We start from the raw sequence: 27,221 nt of genomic DNA on the forward strand, positions 1-27,221 counted from the left end.
AGGGGGGTGGGGAGGGGGGGAAAAAAAAAAAAAAAAGGACGCACTTCATGGTTAAATATAACTTCTTCCCCTCGAAACGATCAATATCCCATTTGTGGGTTTTAGGGCCTGCGTGTTCCCCAGGCTTTGTACTCCCCGGTCCCACACTGCATCAATAAATTACATTTGGTTTCTGTGTCCAATTGCTCTCCAAACTTTGGCAACCATAACAGCGGATTTCTCCATTTCTTGCACTCAAACGGCGTTGCTGCTTACTCGATAACCTTCTCTTGTTAAAATGTAACGTAAACAACACTTTCTTCCATCAGTTGTAATAGTTATGGCTGGGTTTTGGTCATTTTAGTGATGCACCAACTTACTTTGTGCACCTATGCTTGCCATGTGAGGATATTAAACCCTGAAAAAAGATTCTGTACAAACAACGGCTTCAAAATAAGCGCTTGAATAATAAATGCATGAACAACATGAATTGTTTGACAATATATGCCAGGGTTTTACCTGCATAGAGGAATTTTTGGCGCCCACCAAATGGGTTTTAGCCAGCCCCGAAGGAAAATCGCCAGCACCAAAAGGACAGTAATTGAGAATAAAAATAGCAGTTCAAATCCTCTCTAAATGTCTTTTAAGAGCAATTTACCAAACAACTGTTGAACACGCAGAAAATAAACTGGAATATGAGAGGTAATCTCAGTTTTATCTACAGAGTCGGGCTGTAGCGGACTTTCCCGGGGATTTATTTCAATATTAATATTATTTTTTTAACCAGTTTTGTTAATTGGGGTTTTATTTACTCAAGCATAATATACATTTTTGTTTATCAAATTGTCAGAAATAACAGGAAAATGCATAGGGTTAGGGTTATTAGGTTTAGTCATGATAGTCATGTTAGTCATAGTCAATGAGTCTGTCAAATAAGGTAACAGCCTCATTGCCTTTACTGTACACGGACCGATCATGCTTACTGCCATGGCGGTTTATGTAGCCTACCTGTCAATTTTGGAGAAATATTTAATGCGAATAACGATAACCTAGTTCTGTTAGGCTACCTCATTTCTTAAACAGCTTACTTGTTTGCCAGGTGTTTATGGGGGTAACGTTAACGTTACACTATAATTTTTTGTCTATGGAAAAAACTTCAGACCCATAAAGATCTAAAATACGTCACAGGATGAAAAATAGTCTACCGACGTTTCCCACTTATATTGTTCGTGTTTGTTTGTTAAACGTGACTTTTTCATTGTAGCCTAGTAGGGTTGGGTACCGAGACCCGGTGCTAATCCGGATCGCGCATATGACGCTAGTTAACACTACACTTGGCAGCAGGTAACGTTAGCCTACTGTTAGCTAGCAGCTGGATTAGACACGGTTAAAATGCTGACAGCTAAAGGGTGTAAAAGTTTGTCTGTATTTCACTGGAGAGGATTCCAACACCGGGACGTAACAGTCTGCAGCTGTTGTTGTCTGAAAAACAATCGCCTCGCCAGCCTCGTGCTGCATTCAAAGTTATTGTAAAATACCCTTTTCCCATCCAGTGGTTGTTTTTGTCACTTACCAGCAATTTACTGGTGAAATAAGTTAGTTATTACATTTTTGATAAATCATTTAATTTTGACCCTGTGGCCTTAGCAATAAACGAGCCGTTCTTTAATGTCACAGACTGTTGTTTTGTGCTCCTTTTTATAATGCACCGGCACCGTTTTAAAAGTATCGTTTTTAGCACTGATATCGGGAAAAACTCCAAACGATACAATGTTCTTGCTTCCTTCATAGTGGATTTATATGTTGAATAACTGAATGTGGTGGTGAGTGGGTCCTAGGACCAGGTGGAAGTGATTGGTAAGCATGTGAACTAAACGATATACTATACTGATGCCCAACCAGCCAAAATGACATCAGTTACAGCAATGGCATATTTTTTCGGCATGCATGCCGCCGTGTTCGTGGACCAGAACTTCGACAATAATTCAGTAAGTTGCTACTCCAAAAAGTTTTTCCAAGGTTGGCAGGTCTGCAGAAAAAACCCTGTATGACAAAACTATCATCTCCAGCATCAGTCAGCGCACTTTACACATTTGTACTGGTGTGTGTTTGATTGCCATGAGCAGCGGCAACACCACAGCAACTCCTACAATGTCTTCTTTTACTCAACGCTGCTTAATTCATGACCAACAACGCTTTTCTATCAGTGGGGCAGACCTGGAGCCAGTGTTGTAGTCGAGACCACCTAAACCGAGACCAAGTCCTCACCAAGACCAGAGTGCATCGAGACCGAGACAAGACCGAGATTCTGAGGGTTTGAGACCCTAGTCAAGACCAAGACCAAGGCAGGGCGAGACCGAGTCGAGACCAAGACCAGATTTGTGTTAGACAGCCAGAGCTTCTTCCCCCTCCCGCACTCACGTTCTTGGGTGCATGTGCGTGTAAAGGTGGGGGAGGGAGAGAGGGGTTTACGGTGAAACATTTCAAATTAGAGTCAAGTTATTGGTTGCATTTGCAAGTTTTAACACATAGGCATAAATCAGACAATGCACAGGCAATTTAGTAAAATCCCTGCAGTTGTGGTCTTGACCGGCCTTGAAATAAAATCCTGACTCATCTTTATCTGATACCTGTTTTTTTATAAACATGTTTTCATGTCTGACCTGACATAGACCCACATGTCGCAGTTCCCCCTCTCGGCGGCTTCCCTGTCTCTCTCAATTTCTGCGCTAGCAGTCCAGCGTATCAGATATCATTTGGATCAGACAGTGTATCTATTTCCACAGCGGCCATAGCAAGCAACCAGCCTGCCTCCTCGACACCAAACAAACACCAGCCCACCATGCCAAACGCACCGCTATCCGTGATTACCAAAAAGATGCAGAGTTGAGCCCGGTCTATTATTTCCAATTTCTCCTGGAGAAAGTTAATCTAATGAGCATTATCGGCAGCTAATGGGAATTATAATTAGTCAGATGCAGCAGATTATCTCTGCATAATTAGCTGTGTCTGTCAGCTCCAATTAGCATGACAGGAATTAGGAGACTTTGGAGTTTGTAAGAGGAGAGGAGGAGGAGAGGGAGGGAGAGAGGAGGGGTGAGGAGAAGGAGAGATGGAAGAGGAGAGAGAGGGAGGGAGAAGGAAAGAGGGAGACAAAAACAGAGGGAGGAAGGGAGGTGTGGGTGGTAGGGAGAAGCAGGTTTTTGGCTCTGAGCTCAGCCTTGTGCGAAGGAGAGGGGATATGCATAGAAAGTAGGATGGGAACAAATGATTTTTGGCGTGGAACGGTGGCGTGGATCACCAAAGGAACAGTGTTGATGGGTTTCAGGCAGAGGGGAGATTATGGTGCCGGCGTGAAGAGACATGGACATGTGGCAGGCAGTTTAAGACACATTTGAGACCGTTTTAATGCCCTCCTAGTCAGTATATATATCCATCAGCAAACACCCCTGAGCAACACTCCAAACCTCTGCTAAATCACCGAAAATCCCTCTGGACGACAGTCAGTGACAGCTAAATGCTGTAATTGTAGATGATGGCTAAAAAATGTGACAAGGTTGAACTGCAACGCAGGCTTTACCGAATTACCCCAGCTAATTTTTCTTTGGCATGAAACACTTAGTGAAGAGTGTCTATCACGGACAAAGTTGTATTGAGCAAAAAGGAAGAAAATCCACAGTGACTTTGAGCTAAACATTGTATTATTCATCATAAAAGCAGCTTGTTCATTGAGTCCAGCTGATAAAATCAAATGCCGGCGTAACATTTACAAAAACACGTAGTTATCAACAATGAGAGAGCTTTAGAGCAGGTTCTCTCGCAGCACTTCTCTCGCAGCCGCCTAAGCAACACACGCCTGCCGCCTTAACTACGTCGTCTACGCTGTCCTGTTTTCTCCCTTTCATTCCAAACCACACAGTTGACAACCTGCATTTGGAGGCGGTGGAGACAGGCTCGGACATAAACGCCACGGGCTGCTGTGTCAATCTCGCTAGTGGTTTCAGGAAAGTGGCAGCATGTGTCCGACAATGCACAAAACATTAACTGGTACAAGCCTACAGCTGTCCGCGGACACGGAGTGCAGAAAATGTGTCCGAGCCTCCCGGACAGGTGAACTGAGACTCCGTTTCCTGCTTTTCGGTCAATGAGCGGTTAACATTTCATTTCATTGTTCTGTCTTTTGGAAGGCTGGCTGCCAAAAATCGCCCCTTACTAGCTAATTAATTAGCCTGAGGTAAACGCTAGCTATCATTAAACAGAAATGACATGGTGGCTTGGGTCTGGTGTGTGCGCCCTAGTGTTTGTGTGTGTGTGCGTGCGTATGTCGGCAAACCCCACCCTACCACCTTAACTAACAAATTTTCTGCGGGAAACCCTGCTTTAGAGCAGTGGTTCTCAAACTTTTTTCAATAATGTACCCCCTGGGAAATATTCTCTGAGCCAAGGACCCCCCCCAAAAGCATTTTTTGGTGGAAACAAAAGGGCCATATAAAGAGGTACATTACAGCGCAGCACCACCACTGTCTGACAACAACTTTGTAACTGAAAGACACTCAAATGCTACTTCAAATGTTTAAAATCCATGACTAAATTAATTTATTATTATAGTATAATTTTTCATGGAATTATGCAGGACTGATATTTTGTAAATTAACATATAAAAAAAAATAAAAATCTCACGTACCTCCTGCAGTACTCCAAAGTACCCCTAGGGGTACACGTACCCCCATTTGAGAAACCCTGCTTTAGAGGATAGGTTTGGCTTTTTTCAAGTCTACCTCGACACAATACTCACATACCACATGTGCATTGAAAGAGTTCTTGGTCACTGTAATCAGTCCTAATGAAGTGATCCTTTCCTAAAGCAACTCCAATGTAAAAGATATTTGGTCTCCATTAACTCCCGAGGGAAATATCCGACTAGTTAGCTGCTAAATGCGCCACTCTGTTGACCAGCTAGTTGCTTACTTTGTCTGTCTGCTGTTCAGTTAGCCGGGCAGATAGTGTACAGTGAGTTTATCAGAACTTTTTAGTGCCTGATGCTGCCGGAGACACAGTTGATGAGAGCTGTGATAGTAAACCTTAGCTAAAAAGATACTGCCTGTGCTGTTTTATGGAATAATCTGCAATGTCACCTAAAAATCTAATCGGTTATACCTTCAAGACCGTTCTCAATTTCATTCTCTACCTGCCTGCGATTTTTTTCATTGAGCCTGCAACTCATTCAGTCCGTCAGTTTTCCTGTTTGATTTATGGACTCTGTTCTTGTTATTTTGTTTCTATTGTTCTATTAAACTGTAAACAGGCTGTTGCTGTTTACAGTTTAGTTTGCACAGCTACCTTTTTAAAGGTAAAAAAAAAAGAAGAAGAAAAAAATACAGCGCCATAAAGTTGAGGTGACCTGCAGAGTCGGGTGATAATTCTCAGTGGGTTCATCGCTACAAGCGGCACTTTTTTAGATTACACATAGTCATCTGATCCATTGTTGATGTGAAAATATCGAGCAGCTTTGACAACTTCTACTCCTGCAAACCTTTATTTTGAAGGTACGGGTTCCGTGTCTTAACAGCACAACAAATGAAGAAACAAGCTTCTGACACCCTCGTGTTATTGCATTCAGCGTACGTTAAAAGAACACACATTTGGCTGGCGTTCTCGCTGCTAAACAAACTACTTTGTAATATTTTTAATCAGTCTCATATCAGCAAACCGGCACCGCTGGAAGCCCTCTGGGAACCGTCTCAATGAACACATGCAGGGAGATACACAGGCAGCTAAATAGCTTTTGATTGAGAAAACCGTGTGCTGCATTTGCATAGATTATCTCTATCTATTTGACCAGGCTGTATGTGTCAGTAAGGCAAATTTGGTAAATAGCTGCAGTCAACAGCGGGAAAGCGTGCGGAAGTCCGGACCGTGCATTGACCTCACACAACGCATGTTAAACAACGTAAACAGCGGCACAGGCACAGCCGTGTGCGCACAGACACCGTTAGGCTAACATGCCTTGCCTGTAAACAAACATGCCTGCTCACACAGACATGTTTGTGCACATAAAGCATGCAAGCGCACACGCTGGAACACAGTGGGAAGGTGTGGGGACAATAGAGTTTGACAGCGTAGAGTTAATGTGGTAAAACCTTAAGCTTCTCTTCGCTTGAGATTATTGATCGGGCTCATATTTACCAACGGATACACGACCCTGTGATGTGTGTACTCGCGCAGATGCATATACACGCACCCAGGCACACGCGCACGCACAGTTGAGGCCACATGCATGCATGCACACAGCCCGTTTTAACACACAAACGCACGCGCTTCTCCAATCTCCGCTCAAGGCCACTTCCCTCCCCAACGACTCATGCTATGTCAGTTCGCTTCCTGTCGTCCCCATCTGGCTGTGTTGACGTCTTGCTTCTTTGACAGGCCCAGCGAAACTGACAGCATGATTTGTACTCCAGCACAAACATGCTTGAAAACATTAATTCCCATGGTATGGCTGGGAAAACGCCTGGGAACGCCTGTGACTGTGTGTTTTACACTTTTCGGTTGAACTGCAGAGCAGCGCGCAGCGGGTGAGCTGCTCTGAGTTCAGTGTCTCACTCAAGAGCATTTTGTTTGATGGTTGATGATTGTCATTTTATACAATTGAATTGAATTTGCCAGTGGCTCCTAGTACTTGCCATTTTTCTGGTCTTGCAGAGAACAGCTGGGCATTGGTTTTGTGATCAGTTTTGAGATGTGTGTATATTGAGTGTGTGTATAACCATAATGTTGGGATGTAAGGATCAATTTTCACTGAAAGAATAGCCTGCAAGAAAACACTGACCACAGTAGTTTACAGCAGTGTGCGGTAAAGCTGGGCAATATGGAAAAAATCTAATGTCACAATATTTTTGACCAAAATGCATCGATGTCGATATTATGGCGATATGGTAGGGTTGACTATTGGTGCTTTCACAAAATATTAACACAATGAGAGTTTTAAAAAAATAATTTCCAATAATGTGGATACAATGACTAAGTGGGTAAAGGCCAATAATATAACAGCAAGTAAGTCTGGTAAGTTTAGAAAATGACATCACTTTACTGTAATGCAGCCTTTAAAACCAGGAAAAGACAACACCTGTGTCGTATCACAATATTACTATATCCAAAATTGAAGACGATATCCAGCCTCATATATCAATGTCGATATATTATCTATATATTGCCGAGCCCTAGTGTGTGGTGGCTTAAACAAACAAACACAACAAACAACACCTCTACTAGCAGACATGATAAATAGCTAATAGGAAACGTAGGGGGTGTCGACAAAAATACTAAGGTATGTAAATACTTACTACTACCATACATAATGTAGGTAGGCCATCTCATGCTAATATAAGTAAGTATAAATGCAAATAAAATATATACAATAAACTCGTACACAGCGGTTCCCAACCTTTTGGTCTGACGCATCAGATATCCCTTAGTTGACACCACCTGTCATGTTATCTTGAACTGATTTTAAAGCAGATGTTATTTACTAGTATTTATTTTAAAGTGTATATTGTTCCAATCATTTCTTCATACAATTGAACTGTCAATGTTTAGGTCAGTCTGGTTGTTTGCATTTTTTAATACCACTGCCACTCAGAGTGGCAGAAGCTGAATGTTTCAATCACCGATCCATTAACCTTTTAGCTAACAATTCCTACCATTTGTCATTGACTTCAGGCTAACAATTTCAGCCATTTATCCCTAAACATCTAGCTAACAATTTCAATCATTTATCCATTAGCTTTCAGCTATCTATTTCAACCATTTATCCATTAACAGTTAGCTAACAATTTCAACCATTTATCCAATATGTTAAGCTTACTTTTTTAACGTCTTTGCTCGCCCAAAAGACCCAATCAGGAAGCAACTGTGGGTGTCAGCGTCATAGTTTCCAAAGGCCTCCGTTTCTGCCCGTCAAGACTACCAACGTAACCCCGGAGATTTTAAACTAAAACGACATCAGCAGCGTTTCCAAATGTCTATTTTAGGGGCTCTGAAACGCTGGAGTAGTGTGGACTAAGGCGGAAACGTAGCAAAAGTTATGTTTTTTTATAACGAAAACGTAGTAGTGTGGCTGTAGCCTCAGGTTGGTGGGAGGCATGTCCTTCTCTCATAGCTGGTAGCTTTCTGCTTATTGTAGCAGTAAGTATACATAAGATTAGTAGCACACACATTTGTAATCCTATTTGTGAATTTAGTTTCCCCCTAAACACAATTAGGTGGACACATTTTCACATCCATTTTTTTCAAATTAGCTGAGCTACTTCACAGCTTTCCACGTACCCCGTGTCAACTGCAGAAGTACCCTCTGGGCTCCACGTACCTCTGGTTGGGAACCACCGGTTCACAAGGGCCTCTCGCAATGAACGCAGCTGAGAAAATCTTCTGGTAATAAAAAGTAAAGAGTGAAATGCGAAGGGAATGCAAATGAGCTCCTAATTATCCACCAGAGACCCTCCAAGTAGATGTTTTTTTTTGCTTTATTGATTTTTTTTTAAATAAACACAGATAAATTATCCAAATAATAAGCCCTAATCATGTGTAATATATACTGTAGATTAAGAGCTTAGTGAATCTTAACTGGATAAAAAATCCTGAACTACTTTTTTTTCTTTTTTTTTTTTCTCGTATTCAATATTACATTTTAATAATGACAGATCATGAGCTTAAATGTCCTTTGGCCTTTGAAACAAATTTCCGGAATGAGTCCCTAGGTACTGTAAGGGGGAATTTACATCAGCAGTCACAATGTTTGAGCATTTTGATTGGTGGGCTGGAGAGGGCTCGCTGCAAATCGATTGGTGCCTGCCAGGGTGGGCATGGTTCAAGCTGCAGTGAGCCTCCCGGAGTCGAGTGTGTGTCTTCTGGGCAAAATCTGTGGATTAAGGGAGGCCTGAACTTGAAACAGGAAAGGACAGAGCAGTCAATAACACACTGATTAATGATAATGGCATGCAAGCCAGGGGGATAATCTTTCTAAGCTCTTTTTATCTAAGGACCGATTGACTGAAAACATGGAGGACAGAAACAAAATGCACCAATCCCAAAGCAAACCAGGGGCTTCCAGGGGTAAATGTTTGTTTATGTCTTTTGGTTTTTATGAGCATGATTAGAAATGCATCCGCTGTCCTAGCAGTCCATGGTAATGAGTCAGCTTAAAACTCGGACTCTGATGCCTGAATATTTTCAGCCAGAATACTTTTTTTTGGGGGAATATCAAAACAAAAACAATTGTTGCATTACCTCTTTTTTTTTTTTTTTTTTTTTGCCATCATATGCTCTTGGAGCTGTTTGGATAAATGCATTCCTGCAGGGATACTTCAGGTTAGCATCTATTTTGATAACCTCCAATATATTCCTCCACCAATTGTCCATATTATTCCACAATCACATCATCCATTTGCGCAACCATCAGTGCAATTTCCTGTCACCTTGCTATAAAATATGACCATTAAAGCCCCACATATTATAATAACAAATTCAAATTCCCTCCTCCCATTTTACCCCCCTGTTTATCAAATGCTTATTGACAGGGATGAAATGGAAATGATGGTTTATCCGGGCTTCTTCCCATCAATCTGGCCCATCTGAGACTTGGAAGCCCTGCTCAGAAATTTAAGAGACGCTCATCCTCGTGCTCAGGCCTCATCCACTTGCCTATGAATTTGCCACAACTGTCGGCAAATTTATGCATCCTCATGGATGCAATAATTCCCTATGTCCACAGTCATGAAGACGCGTGGGGACTGTGACGGTCTCAAGACGGATCGGATGCGTCTAGTGTTTATCTGAGGAGCTTGTCATCAGTGTGTGGATTGGAGATGGATCTTCTGCTCTCGCCTTATTGGGAAAGGCCTGCTGAGCTTTGTGAACTTGGGCCCTGTGGGAGGCGCAACCTTCCACCCCCTTCCTGTCTTATACACCATTTCTTCATTTTCCATCCTTTTGTGTGCTGTTTCTCTGATCTCGCCGATAACTGAGCCAGTTGGCGGCCTTCATCCTCTTCTCTTTGCCTCCCTTACCCCTTGTTTCATCTCTCTTCCCTCACACATCCATACCTTCCTCTTTTCCTCTCCCATCCCTCTGTCCTTCACAGTCTTGCATTCTAGAGGCCAAGCACCGGCTCTCCTGGCCCCACGCTTCCCGTTCGATCGGCCCAATAGTTTATTCACTTCACCCAGACACAAAAGACATCAAGCTGACTGATCAGCGGGCAGGAGCCAGGGCATGGCTGATCAATGAGGCCTTGGGCAGAGCGGAGGGGGAGGATGGATGGATGGAGGGAGGGAGGAGAAGGGGGGGGAGGGAGGGCTGGACAGGTAGGCTGACAGACGCACAATCAGCGGACCAATCGATGGGAACTTTTGCTGAGCTCAGATAAGAGGGTGCAGCCCGTTCAGGACACGCAGCCGAATCCTCACTGACAGGCGCTTTTGTTTCCCATGCTGGCGAGCTTTATGCTGCTCTAGGTGACACCAAAAAACATAACAAAAGGTACAATACATGAAACCGCAAGATAGCATCTGATTCATTTGTTTGTGTAAGCACTGGCTCTTCAAACCCTGCATTAACCTGAAACAGGTGTAAAGAAAATCTACTAAATGGTGTGATAAATGCCCTCTCCGTAATGAAACTGTGTGTATGATTGTGTGTCGGCGGGAACCATCGATTGGACTCCATTCTTGTCTTTGTTTGTCTGTCCATCACAGTAATTGCGCAGACAATATTGATTTGATATATTGGAAAACAATGGAGGCCTCCTGAGTGTTTCCTGTTGTCTTACTTCACCACTTTCAAATGTAAATTCCCCCACAATTTTTCAAGTTTAACTGTCTTGAAACCAATCTTCTAGTTCCACTATCTGCATTAAGGCACTGCGTGCTCTACAATCTGTTGCACCATGTAGATAGAGAGAAATATGGCAAATGAAAGCCATTTACAGAGCCAAGAGAAAGCACAGAGAGTGAGATAAGAGCCACAGTCCCTGTCCTCAGTGTGATGGGGTCATCAGCAGAATCCCACCTTTTTTTTTTTTTTATCACTTAACCTTCCGTCTCTCTCTTGCCCTATCACTCATGGGTGCAGACACACATTCACACACAAACCGGCTGGGAGTTGATGGAGGAATTGTGTTTGGCCGTGAGAACATTAGTCTTGTACAGTGACTTATTTCCAGGCACACGAGTGGAAATGGGTCATCGGAAAAGCTGCGTCTGATATTTTCTTTTTGTTATTAAGAAAGTGTTTGTTCAGTGAATGCCAGGGATGACATGCAAGAAGCAGCGCCTTCGTATAGAACCAATCCCCACACTCTGCTCCTGATCTCATCCATTTCCATGCAACATACTTTTCAGATTAAGATTTATTTTTTTTGCCTAAAAATTCATCTTCCTCCAATGCATTCATGACAGACGTTTGCTTACGTTTCACCGTAATGACTGGAAGTAGTGATAATACGCACATCAGAGCCAGATTCAACTCAAAGCCTTCCCAGCACACCTGGATGGTTTCCCAGGCAAGTGTGCTTGTCCGCCTCCGCTGTGTGGGGAAATCTTGACAGAACTTGGACAGAAAATGGCTTCAAGCCCAGTCGGTGAAAGGCACAGTGCGTCAAGTGGCTTGCAAGCTGATCGATAGCGAGCTAATTGCAAAATAGCGGCAGGAAATGTGATAATGTGGCTGTTCGCTCTGGTCCTACTCCGGCTGCGCTCCCCACCCGCCTTCCCTCCTCTTTTCCCGCTCTCGGGGGGTCGGGTTTGGGTCCTTCAATCTAGTGGTTCTCTAATAAGGCTGGAGCCACTGGTCGACCCGAATGAACATCACAGCTGTTCTAACCGAGACACACATAGACGTAGGAGGGCTGCTGCATGCTTACAAGCACATTTGTTACCACGTATATGCACAAGATGAGATGGCATACAGTAATCAGAGTGGTGGACAAGAAAGCACAAGGAGAAGGGGGCGGGGGAGGGGGGGTGTGCCAACAAACAAAAAAAAGGTCCAGTGCTCGGTCATACAAGAAAGTGACACAGCGAAATTCATTCCAGCTTTTTTTTATTTAACCTTTATTTAACCAGGTTAGTCTCACTGAGATATAAAATCTCTTTTTCAAGAGAGACCTGGCCAAGATAGCAGAACAAGTTAGTTACATAAAACAACAATTTGCAATCACAAAACGATCACAAAAGAGGCAAAGACATCTCAAGTGCATTTCAATTAAATAAAAGTACCATTAGTTAAAACATTTACACGTGTGGATGGACTCATGTTCTATGGTTTTAACATAACCTTTAAAATCGTTTTTAAGGAAATTAGACACTGTAATTTGAGTGTTTTCTGTAGGTCATTCCAAGTAGAAGGAGCAGCAAACGTGAAAGCCTTTTTAAACATCTCTGTCCGGGCTTGAGGTACATTCAATGAAATAGTGTCCTGGGACCGTAAACCATAAGTACTCTGTGTAAAAGAAAGAAATTCAGATATGTAACATGGGAGCCTGCCTAAAATGCCTTTTGTATATGAACATATAAAGGTGAGTAAGCCGGCGATTTGACAGAGAGGGAAAATTTACTGTGGAGTAAAGTATACAGTGATGAGTGAGGGGTCTGCAATTTGAAATGAACCTTCTTCGCGCAATAGGTTGTGCGGTAAACTAAGTGATGTAGGGACTACTTCCACTGCCGGTCACGTAACCGGACCGTACGTTAACACTGTTAGGAATTAGCAACTTATATTGTAGCTTCCTCCATTTTGGACTTTTTCCTCAAAGGTCAAGGTGGTTTGAAATCAACGGGCGCAGCATAGTTTTCATTTGGGTCTGAAATGACGCTTTTGTAAATAGGTGGCTGGTCCTCAGGAGAAGTGTGTTGAATGAGGTGGGAAGGAGTTGGGTTGCTGATGAAACCAAAGGACTTGGGAGAACAAACGAGGGAACTGGAAGCAGTGTGGGAGGGGAGGGGAGGAAAGGAGAGGGTCTCTTGTCCCATTTCAGACTCAAGGGATCTCCACATGTCACCAGAACTGTTGTACTGCCAGACATGAGTGACAGTGATGGGCACTGTGGGCCTGGGATCCAGTGTTTTTTCCACTCCTCCCAATTCCCCCAGCTATGCCTCTCTATCCCTGTGACAAGATGAGGAGACGTCATGTCAGCTGAAGTACGGCAGTCTTTGTCTTACTCCAACCTCATTGCTGGAGTTTTGTCTACCTTTCTTCTCTTTTTTTATGCCTAATTTCTTTCTCCTGATTCTCTAAGCCTTATTTCTTAGCCTCTCATTTTTTGTTGTTGTCATTCTTGTTTTTCTGCGTACTCATTTGCTCTTTGACACGTCTCTTCAGTCCCACCCTTTTATTCTCCTGTTCGCTCTTTCTTTCTCTCTTCCAGTGCTCTTTCTTTATTCCATGGAATGGCAGTTCCAGAGTGGTTGTCACAAAAATAGAGCAGCTGTGGTCAACACCTGCCTGGTTTTCTAGATTATGGTCCATTTCTTTGATAAGCCACCGTTTGTCTGCATCAAAGGTACTGTTTTTAGGACATGCTTCAGAGGAAGATGCGGCACCCCATTGAGCAGTGCTGTCAACTTTCCTCTGGGTCATGACAGCTCTACATGATCCCAAATGGCGCCTTTGTGTGGTATAGGTCTGTAAAAGCAAAGAGTAGGGTTAGTAGGACTGGTGCAGGTGAATGAATCTTGTTTGCATTCAGCCAGGGAGGGATGCTGGACGTTTTCCTGCAAGAGCCGGCCTCAATAATGGTTTTAAACACAATAATAATGATAATAATCATTTTTACTTTATTAATCACGCAAGGGAATTTACAATGTTTTCTCTCTGTTGCTAGAACACACATTACATCTGAAATACACTCACTCAATATACAGTACATGCTCAGTACCTATACATGCACTAATGGAGAGAAATCAGAGTGAGGGGGCTGCAGCTGTCGATGGACAGGCACCCCGAGCAGTTGGGGGGGGTTCAGCGCCTTGCTTAAGAGCACCTTGGCAGTGCCCAGGAGGTGAACTGGCACCTCTCCAGCTACATTTCCTTATCCTTTGTATGTAACAGCCTACTTATATATTATGTGAGAGACACACATACACACCGCAAATCGATACAGTATTGCAAACTAAAATATTGCGATACTCGGGTGTATCGATTTTTTTCTTACACCCCTATTATTTAACACTATAAACTCTGTTGTGAATCCATGCACCTCTGCTCTGAACCAGTACCTGTGAGAAGTTTCTCTGTTATTTTATCGACAAAGTAGCATCTGTCGGGCAATACGCCAGTGTTAATTTTAATGTGTTTGTACCTGCTGCTCCTGTGCACTCTGCTGTGTTTGAGGAATTGAAGCCAGTTTCTCTGACGTTGCTTACTGTGGTAGTGCAACACATGAAACCTACCAACTGTCCCTTAGACATTGTTCCCGCCACGATGGTGAAGGAGGTTTTTAATGGCACCATTGGGTCGAGTCTACTTACTTTTTTTTTTTAATTCTTGTCTTAGTTTAGGCTCTGTCCCCAGGCCCGGATTATCCATAAGGGCACTTGGGCCAGTGCCCAGGGGCACCAGCCATTCACAACCAGTGGGGGGGCACCACATGACACAAGCTTTAACAATATTTTCCGTAAATTGTTATATTATTCACTTGAAATTGTTGAAAGATCATACATTACTCGTTTATGAACACTAATTTCACAATAATAATAATAAATTATAAATAAATCAATATTACATGACCACTATCACTCCTCCTCCCCAATCTGTCAGAGCTGAGTTGGTCCACAAGTACGCACAAATGTATCGTTTGGGGGATGGGTGGGTGGGGTTAACAATAATCAAAAGTGGCCAGTTTAACCCCCCCCCCAAAAATGTTATCATAATGATGAATGTAAAATATTAACTGTTATAAAAAATTATAAGTGGTTGGCTTTCTTGATTAAATGTAAATGGAAAGCAAAGAAGAAAATTTTTCACACAAATCCTCCCCAACTCTGGGTGAGACTTGGTTGCGCCCAAACCTCACAGCACAGCCGGTGTGCTTCGTGAGTTTATTCAGTATGCAGAGAAGTGTAAAAGGCTGGTCCACAGTCTGCACTTCTTTTCCTAGAACTCGTATTTCTTTCAGAGGACTTTGTGCAATAAATCCATATTCTCAGATCTAATATTTATAGTCTTTTGTCCATATCTTATTCATTTTAGGTCCTTTTATTGTCGTTAGCTGTGATGCTAAAGCAGTTTTAGCTTTCCCATGATGCTTTTGAAAGTTTTTGAACAATCAGAGGAGTTGCTTTCAGGGCCCGTGAAATAAAGTCAGAAAAATACACATTTGACCGACCCACAATGCTGCAATATATAGTATTGATTTTTGCTTTTTGAATTGATAGACATTTTGAATTGAGACATTTGAATATAGTGCACTGCTCATACGCCTACATGTATGTAGTTGGATAAGTTAGTAAATTACATTTGAGAAATCCCCTTGATTATGTCTGATATTTTTGTCAGGGGGGAAGCAAGTGTTGTTTTCTCTTTGCATAATGAAAGTTTTTTGTTAGATTTTTTTGGCTTGTCTGCTGGGCTGATGTACTGATGTGTATTGATTTTTACATTTTGAATTGAGTGCTGTGCTTTTTGAATTCGACATTTTGAATTGAGACATTTGAATATAGTGCTCACTGCTCATATGCCTACATGTATGTATGTATGTATGTATGTAGTTGGACAAGTTAGTAAATTACATTTGAGAAATGCCCTTGTTTATGTTTGATATTTTTGCCAGGAGGACAGCACGAGTAAAGGGGGTGGTGGACGGGGGGGGCTTTGAAATATAGTGAATATTTCAATCTGGTTTCAGATCACGTCACAGCACTGAGTCTGCACTGTTGAGAGTACACAATGATATTTCCTTGTCTGTAGATGCTGGGAATCCTGCTGTTTTAGTGCTTATGGACCTCACAGCGGCTTTTGGTCTCGCCTTGATCATTGTGTAGGCATCCGAGGCTCGGCACTTCAATGGTTTAGCTCCTATTTGGCAAACAGGAGCTTCTCTGTCATGATTGGTGACCTCTCCTCGTCCGCTGCTCCTCTCTCTTGTAGGGTACCCCAGGGTTCAGTTCTTGGCCCCATCCTGTTTTCCTTATATATGTTGCCTTTAGGGGCCATTATCGGAAAGCACAACCATTTCATTTCATTATGCAGATGATTTGCAAATTTATTTGCCTATGAAACCGAATGACAGTATTGCACTAAACTCCCTGCTTAGTTGTATTAATGATATTAAGTTGTGGCTTTCAAAAAACGTTCTTAACTTGAACAAAGCTAAAACTGATTGTATCATCTTCAGTATCTCATGCACGCAATTGGTCCAGCTTTGAGTTTGGGAGCTCTGGCTTCATACCTTAAGCCAGCTGTCAAAAATGTTCAGCTTTTTCCAGCTTCGTCTCCTGGCTAAAGGTAAGCCCTTCCTTAACAGGCATGATCTAGAGATTCATGCTTTTATTAGTTCAAAGTTGGATTATTGTAATGCTCTTTATTAGAGATGCACCGATTACAACTTTCTAGGCTGATTCCAATTTTCTTTGAGTTAGACCAGCCAATACCGATATTTATAAATATTTATTTTCTATCTTTTCTTTAATAGAACATTTTGCACAGAACATAGAACATTTTTTTAACAGATAATGGATCACTATAAAACAGAACTATATAAATTACTCCTGGTGTGGGAAATTCACACACATCCAAAGTGCAATGTTAGAACCATTTCCTTCTTTTCACATCCAATATCCAACAAATACAATTAGATTTTGGTTTTTGGTGTCGTCCCTCCACGCCCTACTTTTTCCTTGCAGGTGTTGCATATTGCAAACTTGTTATCTTCTGCACACACGCTGAAGAATGTCCAAACAGCTGACATGTTGCAGGTTAATTCACGAGGTTCCCTACATGTGCGGGAATAGCGCTTCACACCGCGAGCGGAGAAAGGAAAAAGAGACTGTGCTGTCACGTCCGTGCGTGCGTGCGTGCGTGCGTGCGTGCGTGTGTGCGTCCTGGAGAACTGTAACTCGTAGAACTTATGTTGTCAGTTAATTGTAGTGTTGACCGGCATGAAATCGGCATATGTTAGTTAGACTGACCTGCCGGTCGCCGGTCATGGCAGAGCACGTGAAAACCGGCCTATTCCGGTCAACGGCCGGTCTATCGGTGCATCTCTACTCTTTATGTTGGTCTGAATCAAACCTCCATCTCACAACTTCAGCTTGTGCAAAATGTCCGAGATTTTAATCCTGCTTGAGCACAACCGCTCATTGCGTTCTTCAAATCAACTGGTTTTAGAAGTGCCAAGGTCAAGGTATGAACGGTGGGGTGATTAGGCTTTTGCAGTTGCTGCCCCGAGACTCTGGAACAATTTAACCCCTGATATTCGCACTATTACAGATGTAGCTCTTTTTAGGTCCAAACTCAAAACCTATTTGTTTAGAATGGCTTTTAATACGTAGTAGTGGTGTGACAATTTCCCTCTCCTCCTGTTTCTATGTAACCTTTTCAGATTTTACTGTTTTCTATGTTTCATTCATTTTGTTGTATGATATGTTATTTTATTCTTGGTTTCTGATGTGAAGCACTTTGGATACCTGCTGGTTGCTGTGAAGTGCTATATAAATAAATGTTGGTTGATTGATTGATTGAAGTATTCTCTTGTAGACCATGTTAACATTTCAATTAGAAAGTCCTTGACAGTTTCCCATCAGTGAAACTGCATTAAGCTCTCGGTTTCCCTTTTCCCTTTTTATTTTTTTTATAATCACAGTGGAGCCCTTATCAAGTGGGCTGCACCTTAAAAACAGTCTCCCCTGTTCTTCTTTGACTATCTCCGCTCCAACGACACCATTTATTTTGCTGTGAAGACAAGCCAATCTTGTTATGTGTGTGTGTTCCCTTTCTCAAAAGCTGCCTGGCTTACCTGTATCTCCAGCTTCATCAACCTCCTGATGAAACCCATACTGGCCCTTCTGCTGATAAGGTAAGCCAGGCAACAAGATATATCCATCATTCACCTACTTAACACACACGCAGACACAAATACACACACGCTTACCTGTGAGTTAGTAAGTGTGGGTGGTGGTAGTGGTGGTGGTAGGTGGGGGGAGTTAAACAATAACAAGATTAGGATTAGAAATGTGAATGAAATCACACCCTCTGCTGCCACCCAAGTAATCAAACTGCCTCAAACAAAAGAGCAGTTCATTTAGTGCCACTAATTCCTGCTTGGTGGCTTCACAGCATTGCACTTTCATTATTCTATTAACCCCCACCACTCCTCCCCCATACACACACACACACACACACACACACACACACACACACACACACACACACCCAAACGCACAAATCCCCATAAATTGTGTTGTGGGACTGCTGCCAAAGCGGTGCCTGGGTTCAGCTGGGTAGTTAATCATCTCCTATAGCATGTAATTCTTGTAAACAATGTTTGTTCGCGCACCAAGAGAGCGCATGGTCCCCCCCCAGGCTCTAGTTAGCTGTGATGTGGCAGCGTACCTGGGAATAGTAGTTCATGTGCGAAAGGGCCAAAGGTCGCAAGGTGTTCATAATTGACTCCCTGTGCCAAGTAGGAGTGGAAGCATGGAAAATAACTCCCCGGCGTGGAATCGGTCGTCATGGCAGTGCTCCTGGGGGATTGAGTGGAGTGGCGCGGATCGTGAATATGAACAAATTTGAATTACGCTCTGGAGAAGAGGGTTGCCATGAAGCGCGGGCATGTACCTATGTAGTGTGTCGCTCGTTTGTGTGCGTGTTGCTGCATTGACTAGCGCCCATCTGTGCTTACAAACTGTTTAAAGCAGCGGACCTTTAGACGAAATGAAGAAAAAAAAAAAAAATAACTGTTGTTAATTCTTCACATTCACACAGTTCAATGTAGTGAAATGTAACTCCTGCATTCAACCCGTCCGAAGTAGGAGAAAAAACTGACATTGTGATATTTTTTCCCCTGCGATATATATTGCGATATTAAAAAAAGACTGTAATTTTTACAAGATGACATAAATAGCTCTATTTGGAAATAATAAATCATTCTCGACTACTGCGGTGATTTTGTAGGGGAGTGCATCTACATAGAAAATTCAAATTAAATAGGAACTTTTCTAATGTGAACCATTCTTTATTGAACTTTACAAACACCAAAGCAAGTAAGCGCTGCGACTACTCTTCTGAAGTGATTTTTAAAGAGGGAAATTAAGAAGAAATAAACTGGTTGACTGACATGACACCATTGTATTCATATAATACTATCAATCCAGGCTAAATGATCAATTGATGTCAATGATATTAATTATGTATGCATGTTGCTTCCTCTAAATTTCAGGTTGTGGTCGACTAGCGGGGCCTGCTTGTTTGTTAGCTTAATTGATCAACATTGATTGTGATTGGTAGTTCGCTGTGCATGCAGACCTGCACGCGCGCTAGCAACAAAATCTGTGTATACAAGAACAATTAAATCAGTGTAAATTACATTATATCAGACACAGACTTCTATTGTAGATTAGTGTTCCGTTTCCAGCATCGCGGCTCCGAAACGTAACGTTAGTTGGGACAGACGCCTTGTTTCTTGGCCCTTTCTCATGAAAAATGGCCGGGAGATATCGTGATTACGTTGCTTTAATCAGGTGATTTAGTTCGTCTTTGCAGCGAACATCAGCAGGTCATCAGCGTTAAACGGTCTCAGTGTATGTAATGTCTGTATCGACCATGTGCATTGTCGTGGACACATGCAGCCTCTTTTCTGGAAATCCTTGCGTGTCCGTGCAACTAACACAAGTCCAGACAGCGGTCTACTGTGTCTATGTATAAGACCATCTCCACCGCTTCCATCTGTGAGGTTGTCAGCTTTTTGTCTGCCTGGCTCAGAACGCTGTCCAGCAAAAAGCCACGAAGCTTAAAATGCTCTCAAAAGTTAGCTTTGGCTGTGCTACATTCAGCCTCTGTCACGTCCCGTGTGGAGCTTGTGAGCGCACAGCTGTCAAATCTGTCCCTGGGGAAAGTAACGTTGCGCCGAATTAAAAAAGGAACTACGTTTCGTTACCAACTTTTCAGTAGTAGCACATTACACTACTTTTTACCCGTAAAAGTTACAACGCGTTACAAAGTAACGTACACCCAAAACTGTTCACTACCCATCGAAAAGCCTGTGCATCACTGTGTCTGGCGGAAGCTGCTGCTTACGGTACTTTTCCTTACATGGGAGAGCCTCACTTCCCATAACGAACCCCGTCGGACTAACGTTACGTCACATTCACACGTTGCCCACATGGCTACCTGTCTTAAAGGGGAAGGGTCGGCCGGTAACAATCATGTAAAAGGAGAACGGTGAAAGATTACTTTCCTATCAAGCAGCAAAAAAGGTTTTAGCATCAACATCGCAACATCCTGCGATGTGACTATCGCGCATGCGCACATCGCGATGTAGACGATGAAACGAAATATCGCGCAGCCCTAGTAGGAGCAGTGGACTGCTGTACATAGACCATGTGTAACCTGCTTCAGCCTAGCATTGCCATGTTAAACCTGCCGAGACCTTTTGAATGATGCATTTGCTTCTGCATCTCTTGGTCGGTTTCCACGGTCACTGTGTACACAAGGTCATTTAGTGTCTGATCAATAGCTTGTATCGAGCCTACACTCCCCCACACCACCCCCTTGTTTCTGAAATGGCCGTTAAATCGATGGGAACAAATGAAATTAAGCTCCTGGGCGGCTCGGAGGAGCAAATGATCTTTCTGTGATTAATAACCCACTGTAAACGCATCTGTGCTGGGCACATCACATCAGAGGGTATTTCCTTGCCTCGGCTTGTTTCCTCAGGGTAAGACTAAGAGAATAAAGCTGTGGTAATGGTGTTTATCTGGGGAAGCACCATTTGGTAGAACATTGAAACAAGAACAAATGGTTTTGTTTGCACAGATGTAAGTATGTTACTTTTAGAGACTAAATTAAAAAGGATTATGCGGAACGCAGAGTACCAAGAATCTCGTCATTGAGGATAGAATCCACACACCTTGAAGATTTAAGGGCAGGATTTTGAGTGTCGAAATGATACAATGTCATATGACTTTGAGCTTTGAGGTTGTAGGAGGTTTGTTAACAGATGTAAAATGGCTAGCTCACTTCAAAATATATATCTCGCTAAAACTGATCTATAATACAAAACGTGATTTGTATGTATTGGATTTTCATGTTGTAGACAGCTAATAATAAACAAAATCAAGTTATCTCTCACTGTGCATCCTACTTCATGTTATACCCCAAGCCAAAGCTGGCCCTTTAAGGTGTTTATATAGTGATGTTAAGTCTGATACCAGAGCTCTGAGGCTCATCTCAAAATTGCGACAAGTTATGTCTTGACCACTGCGTTTTAGCTTGCTTTCCATGTGCGAACTTATGAAATTTGAAGCATTTTCCCGCTCCTTTGTCAGTTATATAAATTAGTTATATAAATTAGATCGACCGATACTGTTTTTTGAAGGCCGATACCGATTATTAGTAGTTAATAAAACCGACAACCGATATTTGGAACCGATATGCATCTACAGTGAAAATGAAAATCTTTAAGTCAAATTTAAGATTTTGGAATGTTACAAACGACACAAAACTTTGTTTAGATGCTTTAAGCAATTATTTAATAAATTAGAAACATTCAACATAATAGACAATAAAGGATAGTCAGATAGTGTTGAGGGCGGGATATTAAGTCAATGGTGAGTGAAAAAGAAGCAGAGGGACAGACCCAGAGCTGTAGCTCACTGAGTCAAACCTGCTCTTCGTGGGTTTTATGCTGCATTCCAGGCAACCCGTAACCCGTGTTTTCACTACCCGTGAACTCGTACCAGATCGTTGTACTCTCAGTTACAGTTTTTGACGTGACACACACATAAACCACAATGGCGATCCCTGTTGATGCTGTACAGACGCCGGTGATTAACGGTGAGAAATAGACATAAATAGGCAACGTAAAGTAATTCCGCACATTGTAATCAAAACAATACACATTCAATTGTGTACTACAACAGGTTATGTTAATTAAATCAAGCCCAAAATATGTCGCCGACTAGAAATCGCTAGTATCAGCTAGCGCTAGCTAACGTCAATGTTAGGTAGCCGCTAGCCTGGAACGTAGTGAGTCGTGACTTGAAGTCGTAATTTACGGTCTAAAAATTGTGTCTGGAACGCAGCATTAGTAGCGGTCTTGTTGAATAGCAACAGTGCTGTAACTTGTAACAAATTCCGTGAGAAGATTACAACCAACTAACCTTCCCTAACCTGTCTGTGGCACTCAAGTCCATTAATTTCTACTGAAGATGTACATTTTTAAAACTAGGTCACAGATATATAGTTTCATATTTAAAGGCTAAGTAATTTCCTATAAGCAAACATAGGAATAGGAGTAAACAGTACATTTGTTGGGTAGGGCTGTCGCGGTTACTTCATTACACTCCCACCGCAGGAGTCAAGCTTATCACCACAGTAACATACTTTTTTTTTGTTCTTGCAAGCGTGTTCAGTAGCCTGACCAGACCAATATTCCTGCAAAGTCAGCAATGGAAGTTTATGGCACAGAGGAATAAGCTATATCAGGCTTTGGTTGCTCAGACAATACTATTTGTTATTCGTTTAGGTCTATAGGATTAAGACAGCAAGAAAAATATAAAATCCCACCAGGCTTTAACTTTTAGAATGTAACTATATGTTGCTATTGATAATACTTTTTTTAATTCTTTCTAGTTCTTCCTTCGCACAACTTCCCCAGGCCCAGTGCATGCAGTGTCCTCAGCAGTTGGCACACAATAATAATACATCTTTGATGCTAAAGCCTGTTTTTGCCAACCGTGAGAATTCCCTGCCAAGGCTGAATCAGGCTAGTCAAGCTATGTTGAATTGCTTTTTAGGAAATTTGCCCATGCCGTGATTTGCGGGTTGTTGGTTTTTTTTACCATCATAAACCATTCCCTTCTGCGCTTTCGATATAGTGCTTAGGAAACAAGAACTGAACACGGCATTAGTTGTCCTGTCTTTCTCTGAGATGGATGATGTAGAATGGGGGGGGGGGGGGTTGTCCATAAAGCTCACTTATGGTCTGACAACAAGGCATTTTGAACGCGGTTTCAAAAGGCCTTGGTTGAAAGAAGTGCAGGAAGAGCAAGAAAAAAAAGCCAAGTCTGACGTGCAGAAGGCAACAGCAGTGAGTCTAGCATTTACATCCACTTATATGGATGCATACTTAGCTGTGATCTGTCAAGACGTGGGGTGAAATGAAGAGCTTTGCACTACCCTTCTAAAAGCTCACACAGCAAAAAAGGGGCAAGAGTCGGGCATGCAGGGTAAGGTGAGATGCCCTGGTACGGATGAAGCCTCTACATGAACCGTAAACCTTCACTACTCAATCTGTATAGCTCACACACTAAATTTCTTTCTCTTCCTGTCTTTTTAAATGTCATCGTCATTATCACTTCATTTAACCAGAATGGTATATTCACAAGCAGTTGATGCTGCCGCTGGTTGCCAAGAGAGATGGCAGGGCCCTGTGGGTTGGGTCCCGTGAGGGCTTCGAGCAGCGAGCGGTGAGCCGCTGCGCTACTGTGGCCCAACCACCACCCGACGTGTGATGTTTTTCCTATAGCCATGCTGTAGATCCTCTCTCTTTCTGTCGCTGCACAGATGGGTGGTACTCTAATATTCATAAGGGCTACACTAACTTTGATCTGGCTTTGCATTTGCAGCATGCGTCAGATCGAGATGGGGAGAGAGAGTGGATGGGAAGGGAAAGAGCGGGTGAGGTGAAAGCGGAGTGGGACTTTGTCCTACTGGCCAGGCACCCCCAACTCCTCCCTGTGCCCTTTTTTCTTTGCTCCTCGGTTCCTCCAGGCCCTCTGCACTTTCTATTATGCATGAGTGGCATAAACAGTACAGTGGATCTGCTGGCCAGACATCCCCACAGCTGTATGAGGGGAGGGGGGGGGGATTTTATCTGATATACAAAAACCAAAGGCATATTGTAGCATGGACTTTGGGTTCTTTTAGCAATAATGACAACCGACAATTTGAATCCCTGAACGTTCTTAGTTTTCATGCTAAGTCCTGCTCCCCACAGGGGATTGCAGATACAGTAAACCCACTTTATACATTATTTACAGTAGTTTTTCCCAAAACTTGCATATTTTGGGGTATGGGGCACTTGAATAGAACTGAGCTATTGCTATTACTGTCATTAGTAACACCTGTGCTTTGACCGGCTCGCTATATGTCTAATTTGTGAAGCTATGATTGGACACTCTTTGTTTGGGAGACATATAGTGAATGGTTAATTGATCTCAAGAGAGCATGCAAAAAGGAAGCCTTGCTGTCAAAAGCCCAAAGGTATCATTTATTCTGTTTTAACTTAATCTCATGCTTATAATAAAGCTTTTACCGTTTAAGTATGGTTTCTATCCTCAAAGAATGTCCGAGGATGTGACTCACTGCCCTGATCGTTTACAGTAGGGCTGTACCGAATACCAGTTTTTGTATGGGATTAGTTTTGTGACTTTAATTCCAAGCAAAACTTCTCAAGTATCAAACAAAAACACTAACTCAAGCAAAAAACTGTCACCTCAAAGGTAAAACTTAAAACTTGCAAACAAAACATTTGTGTAGTTGTAAACTATTGCTCTTTTATTTGTTTTATATTATGTCCTTTTGTTTACAGTTCCCTCTGCTTCTTTCTCAATGATCAGTCTTTTGCTCTCTCCATACGTTTGCAGTCATGCTCCCAGCTTTCTCGTTTACGCTCCCTGACTTTTTGCTTGCGATTCTGACACAAATATCTCGCGTAGGCGGGTCTTACAGGGGGCGTCCCCATTGGCTAATGAGAGTTAAGGGGGAAAGTTTGAGTGACAGCTCAGCCTCAGTGCAGGTAAACTAACGTTATAGACTCAGAGTCTGGTCTGGAGGACACACAAGCCACTCCACAGGGGATTCCTACAAGATTAATAAAGTGTAAGTATTATTAATATATATATTATCTGTGCTCTACGTTGCAAGCATGGTTACTACACATTTGTTGTTTCGTTGTGTTAAGTGACTAGCTAGCTAGCTAGTAAAGCTTTTTAAGTTAGCATTTAACATTAGCTATAGGCTACTGCTAACGTTATCTAAAACTTGTAGCCACCGGCTACCTTACTGAGCTAATAATTTACCATGGGAATCATGTATTCTTCGTGAGGCTTTACTCAATGGAGCTGTATTAATTATCGTCTTCTCTCTGTAGAGACCTGCAGGACCCGAGCAGAGCTACGATGCTCTCCCAGGTAACCTAAAGGTTAGTAACGTGCTATATTATGGTCTATTAGGAAAAATTATTATCCAGCTAACTACTAATTGTTGTGGTTGCTATTGGCCTGATAATACACAATGCTAGGGTATTGGTTAAGTTGTACAATGTAGAAGCTGTGAATGTAATATATATAGGGTTTGACACATACATTAGATAATGTTCCATCTGTACACACTGTTCTTTCTTTGCACTACCTTAAGATGGCAGATAACGGACGTATTTTTTGTATTTTTAGCTGTAAATGTCAACAATATTTAGAATTAATGCATAGTGTTACTACTGTCCAAATTATGTACTTTAACTAACACACCAGGCCGTTGACAAATACTTTGCTTAGTGATCATTATGGTTTGATGTGATGTGCATGTGTCCTGGTGGCTGGCCATATCTTACTTTACACATGTAGTCAACGTGGAGGTAGGAATCTAGAAAGTGTGATCAATAATATTCCAGAAATAAGTGTTCCAGTAGTGTTCAGAAAGCTAGAAAAATGTTTCTAGAGTGCAGGCTTTATTACAATTATTTATTATTGAGCTAATTTCAAACACGTTTTATCATCCAATAAGGTACTTCAAGCTTTACAATAAGAAGTCAAGGAAGTGAAGGACTACAGCCACATCCCAGCCCTTCAGAGAACTGTCCTGCAGAAAGGCTGCGTCCAGACTGGAGCGGTGGGCCATCAGTGAGCTCAGGAGACCAGATGATCCCAGGCGTCCAGGAGTTGTGTGTGATATTCCTGCACCACCCTCAGAAGTGTTGTTGCAGCACAAGTCAGCAGAGAAATACAGCTTGCCTTAGGTGAAACTGAATATGTGAAATATATACATAACCCAATTACTCAGTATGTTTGTGTATTGTTGGTGATGAAAAACTGACCCTGACCTATGATGTACTGCAAATAATGACTGACACTGAGTTCCAGCTTCTTCTACCACCGGAGCCCCAGCTAAATATGTTCAAATATCCATTATGTATGTGAAGTTTTATATTGGACTAAAAATAAAGCATTATAATAGTCTCAACCTTATTTCCTGTTTTATATAATGAACCAAACAGACAAGGGTGAATGTAAACATTTTTTTATATATTATGTGCATTTTAAAATATAATTACAGTAAGACAATGTAAACACAAATTAAATTACAGGACGTATGCTGTAGTAGGATATATATTGACATACAATGGACTAAGAAACTACAAGTACACCAATGAAAACTTAAGAAAAAGGTTATTGTAAGTGTTAATTGAGTATCTGAGCAAAATATGATCAATACATACACTATTGGTCTATACCCTGGCTGTTTGGCTGAAGCCGCCACAGTGTTTCCTCCACAGAGAGACCGAAGGCTCCTCTCCCTCTGCTGCTCCACGTCCTCCTGGTTGGTCTGCCTGCTGCCTGATGTGAGCTGTGATAGAAAATTATAACAAAGTTTCTTACACAAATCAAATGGTAACAAAGTTCTTACTGATAACTGAGGCTTCCAAGGTTGTGTGATTTACAATTAAAATAACTTGCTTTTAAGTAGCCATTAGCAAATGTGTAGGCTTTAAAAACACTATGAACATTTTCCTTATGCTGACCTGCTTGCAAATGCAACAGACGACATGTAATTAGAGTTAGGATAGCAGTCTTTGTCATAACTAGGAAAGTACAGAGGAGCACAAAACTATAAAGATGAACCAGTTAAGCAGTGCTAACACTGCATTTGTACTGTACAGTATGTGTCAACCTCTAGATATAGTACATTATATTCACAGCTTCAACATTGTACAACTTAACCAATACCCTAGCATTGTGTATTATCAGGCC

The 27,221-nt window shown here is 42.1% G+C and overlaps 1 long non-coding RNA gene across 4 annotated transcripts in view; it reads left to right on the top strand.

The window, feature by feature from the left end:
• Nucleotides 1-27,221, top strand: part of LOC120553790 — a 198,056-nt gene that overhangs the window by 22,437 nt on the left and 148,398 nt on the right. The window contains exon 3 of one of the 4 annotated variants that reach the window (XR_005638203.1): nt 17,977-18,049. The exons of the other annotated variants lie outside the window; for them this stretch is intronic. This is a non-coding gene — a long non-coding RNA (uncharacterized LOC120553790). The remainder of the gene's footprint in view (nt 1-17,976; nt 18,050-27,221) is intronic. 4 annotated transcript variants of the gene reach the window in all.

This window comes from Perca fluviatilis, chromosome 23 (genome assembly GCF_010015445.1).
Source record: "Perca fluviatilis chromosome 23, GENO_Pfluv_1.0, whole genome shotgun sequence".
Classification (NCBI taxonomy): domain Eukaryota; kingdom Metazoa; phylum Chordata; class Actinopteri; order Perciformes; family Percidae; genus Perca; species Perca fluviatilis.